The 6,269-nt window shown below is 45.0% G+C and overlaps 1 long non-coding RNA gene across 1 annotated transcript; it reads right to left on the bottom strand.

Annotated features, from left to right (window-relative positions):
• Positions 1-406: 406 nt before the first annotated feature.
• On the bottom strand, positions 407-5,719 carry LOC128345876 (uncharacterized). Its single transcript, XR_008316678.1, has 3 exons — positions 5,581-5,719; positions 1,772-1,871; positions 407-918 (listed from the first exon to the last, which is right to left on the bottom strand). It is a non-coding gene; the product is annotated as an uncharacterized LOC128345876 (long non-coding RNA).
• Between the last annotated feature and the right edge of the window lie 550 nt (positions 5,720-6,269).

Genomic DNA, 6,269 nt, shown 5'->3' with positions numbered 1-6,269 from the left:
AAATGGGAGGCCTTTCCCCAGTCTGTCTGAAATATGCAGGTCTGACGTAGAGGAGATAACTAAATGCCTGAAAATTTGATGCTGACTGGATGGTGTGAAAGTTAGAGGCAGGAGAAGTATGACTTTGTCTTTCATTGAAACCCATGGGAAGTAAAAACTAATGAAATGAAACCAAATTTCTTGCACACCACTACGGTCCTGTAGCAGTTCTGGCTGTTTGCTCCACATCTGGGCTTATAAATATAAAATGCCATGGCTTTCTATGGGCTCTCATGCCATGGAAACCAGCACCAGGGCTGCCCCTGGAACTTCTCACTGTGCAAGTGAGGAGAGCACAACTGTATAAACCCAGCATGAGAACTTCCTGGTTGTCAGTGTTACATATAGACTCCAAACCAATGCAGTATTAGGTCTCAACAACTTTTATTTGGAGACCAGACAAGAACAAAACAGAACAGGAAGACACACAACCAATAGCCTGCCGCTCTCTGCCAAATGGCTGAATCACAGCTTACAGTCTAATCAGAAAACCCACAACCAGGAAGTACTTCTTAAAGCGACAGCAACCTATTACACCAAACAGTTCTATATGCCAGTCATGTTCCAAGAATTAATAGAGAAGCCAACTTTAGAGCAATTAATTCTGGCCTAAAATGAAAGGATCCTTTTATTTTAGACACACTTTTAGCCAAGTACTAGAGCTGATTCAAAGAGTTTAACATGAACTGACGAATGCATACAAGACAGACTTGAAACACAATTATTAACTATTGTCTTTCAATAAACACATCCGTCTGGTTTCATCTAACTCCCGCTCTGTAGTTTCTTAATTTCATATGGAATTTCTTGCACTCTTCATTTTTTTAATATCTTCATTTTATGCTGTCTTTGCTCCACTGAAGCAGTAAAAACTTTAAGCTAGAAGATAAAAGCAGCCACACTAAATTCTTATGTTCTCTCTAAGTAACTGGGAAATTTCCGCCCACTTCCCCTTTACAGATAATATTAACACAACGTTATTTCCAATTTACAAAGACACCATAGGGTGGGGAGGGGGTGGAGGCTGGACTATGAAAGATAGGGGATGACAGACCATGTTTTTCATCTGGATTAGGAAAAAACGGTGGCAAGTCAGTGAAGTAGAAATACCTGCTAATTAACTTAGCAAAGCTTCTTTCAGAAGTTCTTAAGTGATGGGAAAATACTGATTTAGGTCAGCTTGAGAACTCAGAGTGGAAGGTAGTGGCAAATACGTGCCTTCAGTTCCACCAGCAGCAACAGGAATCCATTATGGCAATCCAAGGCTGCCTTCAAACATGATGCTAGAAACACATTTCAGGCTTGTGCACAAAGCGGACTAAGATGGTAAAGACCCCTGGTGGTAGAACTGACTGTACCACTTAAGACTGCAGGTGAGGATTCACATATCTGAATGCTCCCCTGTGTAAAACCTCCTTACAAATAAAAACCTAATACATTGGAAGAGGGGCTGGAGCTCTGTGGTAGACCACACACTTTACATGCAGACGGTCCAGGGTTCAATCCTTAGTCTCTCCAGGTAGGTCTGAAAAGTCACCCGTCTCCACCCGTAGAAAGCTGTTGACAAGACAGTACTGAGCTAGCTGGACTAATGGTCTGACTTGGTCTGAGGTAGCTGTATATGTTCAAACTAGGGTGAAAATTTAACACATTCCATTTATCAGTCGTGCTGGTTTTATATTTCAGGGGGAATGATTAGCAAAGAGGAACATTCAAAAAGAAGATTCCCCACCTGGAGTGATGTAGTTTGTAGGACCTCTACATTCTGCCATCTCATTCTGCTGCCTATGTTGACTGGGCTTCAGGCTCTAGTGTATCATGTTCTCAATGGACTGTAGAAAGTAGACCACACAATATTTTTTAGGCACGTACAAGAACAATATTTTGTTTAGGGTTGTTTCAATTTCTTTTTCTTACTTTCATTTCAAGCTTTTTAAAATTCATTTTCATTTTTCCATTTGTTTTGTTTTAATTTTTAAAAAAATATTTTAAAAGTGTGTCCCTGCTTGTAATGGTAGATACATGAGCTCCTCCATACAGAAGCATGAGCTCTAGACATGAGCTCCTCCATGCAGTATCCATTTTAATTTTGTGCTATATCCTGGGTAATTAAAACAGATTCCACAAGGAAACAGATGCATGGAGGAACTCCTGCCAGTGGCTAGCACTACAAGTAAAAGGTACACAATGATTCTACCTAGGAAAACATGCTATGTATATCACTTTTCACATGTCCATGTAGGAAAAGTAACCATATATAGAAAACTATTTATTTATTTTACATCCCATTCTTCCTCCAAGGAGCCCAGAGCAGTGTACTACATACTTAAGAGTCTCCTCACAACAACCTTGTGAAGTAGGTTAGGCTGAGAGAGAAATGACTGGCCCAGAGTCACCCAGCAAGTCTCATGGCTGAATGGGGATTTGAACTCAGGTCTCCCCGGTCCTAGTCCAGCACTCTAACCACTACACCACGCTGGCTCTTTCATGATGGCTAGTTTTTGGTGGTGGTGGTAGAGGGGATTCTGCAGTTGCCATACTAATAACTCTCATTGCTAACATGAGAGAGGAACGAGAACTACAGTTTATTTTGAGATTCTGCATGGAAATGGATTAAATCTTTAACTGTGCCACAAGTTCATAGAACTTTAATTAATTCGGTAGTTTGTTACCTGGAAGATGCTCATTCAAGCATCAAGTCACAAAAGAAAGCACAATTAAATTCATTTCAGAGGTTCAAAATTAGCCTGTGAGGCATTTAAATGTAATCTGTTTAATGACTTAAAGGTAGATTAGAAGATATATTTCTCCCACTTCAAGAAACTTTTTTTAAAACCTCCAGTCTTTTATTAACAAGTTAAAGGATGTGGAAATCCTGGGAATAGTATGGGAGAATAAAAAGACTGCATGTTTTAAAATATAGGATGTCAGTAATAATATGGTGGTCCCCGGGTAGAGCATGAAGGCACATAATGCAGCAACTTTGCTGGGGTTAAGTAAATTTAGGGGTGACCAGTGTCTGAATGGGAGACTGCCTGAAAACCTAATGTATGCTGCCTTGAGTTCCACAGCAGAAGAAAGGTGGGATGCTTTCAAATGTCATCTTAGCCCTAACATTGAGGTCAATTAACACAATCAAAAACTGTGTCCTACCAGGGTTTGAGAGCTTATGTGTGCTCCCAATTCTCAGTCGTGTGGAAGCAAGGTAGGAGGAAAACCTGGGTAGAAGTGATTGTGTGAAAGCAAGGTAAGAGGAAAACCTGGATAGCCTTTCCTCCTACCTTCCATCCACACAATCACTTCTACGCAGGTTTTCCTCCTGCCTTGCTTCCACACAACTGAGAATTGGGAGCACAAACAGCTCCCAAACCCAGGGCGGGGGGGCACAGTTTTTGATTGTGTGAATGACCTCATTATCTGCATTCAGGTCTGTACACAGGTATGTGTTTTTGTGTAAATGACTGTACCTGCCTTCATTTTAGAAGTGAATCTGGGTACAGGTTCCTCAATTGCATGGAATACATAGAAAATGTACTACTGCACCTGTGTTCAACATAGCATATGAACAGGAAATGGGTGGCAACTGAAAAGATGGAGTGGACTTTTCTAGGATGGAAGTTCTGTAAGGAATGACACTGCCAAATCTTAAAACATATAGATTAGAATCATTGTTCTCGTTATAACTAGGGTTGTGCGTTTTGTATTTTTTCCTGTTTTGTTTTTGGCCCGAATCCGAAACACCCCCGTTTTGTTCTTTGTTCGAAATCAGCCAATCCTAAACACCCCAATTTTGTTCTTTGTTCGAAATTGCAAAATCCAAATCCGAAACCTTTTGGATTTTGAAAAATGGCCCCGGGGAAAAACTAGTGGGTGGGGGTGGTAGTGCCCAATGGATGGAAACTACCACCCAAATTTCAGAGGAATTGGGCAAAGGGCTGGTTTTTGGTGAATTTTTGAAGTATAGGATTTTTCCCATAGGGAAGAATGGAGGTTTAGGCAAAAGTATAGCTTCATGTTGGGGGGAAAGGGGTGGCCCAGAGAGAGTAGGGTGGGTGGTAGTGCCCAGTGGGGGCAAGGAAGCTGCCAGAATTATTTCAAAGGAATTGGGCAGAGGGCTGATTTTTAAAAGATGTAATGGAGTTTGCGCATCTGTAAAGTTCTTCCCCATAGGGAATGATGGACCTCCATAATTCCTGCCCCATAACTGCACTTGGGGGGCACCCAGGGTGGCCCAGAGTGAGTGGTGGTGTAGAGCACATAGGGTGCCAACCACCCCCATGGGTTGCTAATCCATGGGGTACTGGGTTCTGTTGTGTCTGAGATGTTTGAGTGTAGATTCAGATTCTCTGGTGGCATATGAGAGTGGATTCATGGTTTGTCATTGAAAATCTCATATGCTACCAGAGAATCTATACTCAGAACTCCTCAGAAACAACAGAACCCAGCAGCCCATGGGTTAGCAACCCATGGGGGTGGTTGGCACCCTGTGTGCACTACACCACCACTCGCTCCTGGCTACCCCAGTGCCCCCCAGGTGGAGTTATGGGTCTTCTGAAACCTCCATTATTCCCTGGGGGGACGACCTTAAAGAAGCGTAAACTTCAACAATTCCTAAGAAATCAGCCCTTTGCCCTATTCCTTTGGAATAGGGCAAGTGGCAGGCACCCCTTGGGGCACTGCCACTCAACCCACTGTTTTGTCCCTCAGGCCCCCTTTCCGCTCCGAATCTGCCCCAAAGACATGTCAACTTCAGAAATTCTTTAAAAATCAGCCCTTTCCCCAATTCCTTTGGAATCTGGGTGGCAGCAGGCACCCATTGGGGTGCTACTACCTGAACCACTCTTCTGCCCCTTTTCCGAAACAGCCGAAACAACAAAACATTTTGTATCCGAAACAGGGACGTTTTGTTTTGGCTACAAAATTTTCTGTTTTGAGCATTGGGTGTTTTGTTTTGGCTACAAAACAGCCGAAACGGCCTGTTTTGTGCACAAAAAGTTTTGTATCCGAAACGAAACACACATCCCTAGTTATAACTCACTAACTAATGCTGCTGTTTAAGAGTAAACAGATGAGTAGTTTAACAATGAATGCAGTTATATTTAATACTGGATTATGTTTCTCAATATTGAATACTGGATTGTATTGGATACTGGATTATATTGAACTAGTGGGCCCGGGCGCAGAGCATCTGCGCCTCTAGCTGGGCACAGCCATCCCCCGCCGTCTCGGGGACTGGGGGCAGAGCCAGCCGTGCCGCCGCCGGCTCCCTCCGCCTCGCCCCCCCACCATGCTGCCGCCTCCTCCTCCCTCCACACACCCCTTTCCCCCTCTTGCGGCGGTGGCGCTGCGCCTGCCGGCCCAACCGGCTCCTGTCGCACGCTCTTCCCTCCCACCCTTGCAGGGGCGGGGCTTGCAACATCCTGCGCAACCCCCCTGGCCTGTCTTCAAGAATCTCTTTCCATAGCCGCAGCCGGGGCTGAGTCCCACCGCCGTGGCCGGGCCCGCCGCCACCACCACCGTGCTGCCCCCACCCCGCCGCACCACCATCACCGCGCTGTCGGGGCGGGGCGGGGCGGGCCGCCCCCGCCGCCTCACATCTGCGGCCGGGCTGGGGCCTGCCGCTGCCTGGCCCGCCGCCTTGCCTCCGCAGCCGCCCAGCCAGGCTATGGCTGCCGCCGCTGTTCTCCTGGGTGCGCCTTACCCAATCAGGCGCCCCGCAGCCCAGCCAATCAGCTGGGCTGCCGGGACGCACGTTCTAAAGGCACACCCAGGAGAATTATATATAGATATAGATATAGATACTGGATTATGTTTCCCAAATTTTTTGGATTTTCTTAATTGTGCTGTGCTACTGGAGTTAATGACCTGCAATACATTTAATAGTGCTTTTAGATGACAACACAAAATCCTCCTTTCTGCTAACATTATACAAGCACTGACCTGATTCAGTGCTACATGCATAATATGTAGGCCTCACTCAATTAATCTCTCTCTCTCTTTTTTTTTAAAGAAGAGATTCAAAATCAAAGTTCTGAGCAAACTTCACCTCAGTCTTCCACCCTTATGAAGACCACACCCACCATAACTGCTCTTGGTAGACCTTCAGCAGGCCCCCACTGTCCTCTTCAGCCACTGCTGCTACTCTGCTCCAGGAATGGGGCAAAGTCGCTCTTTCTTTATCTTCCTACCAGTTTTTGGAGGTCAAGAAGAGGAGAGCTGGTCTTGTGATG

This window comes from Hemicordylus capensis, chromosome 1 (genome assembly GCF_027244095.1).
Source record: "Hemicordylus capensis ecotype Gifberg chromosome 1, rHemCap1.1.pri, whole genome shotgun sequence".
Taxonomy (NCBI): Eukaryota; Metazoa; Chordata; class Lepidosauria; order Squamata; family Cordylidae; genus Hemicordylus; species Hemicordylus capensis.
This window is presented reverse-complemented; position numbering and strand designations above follow the sequence as displayed.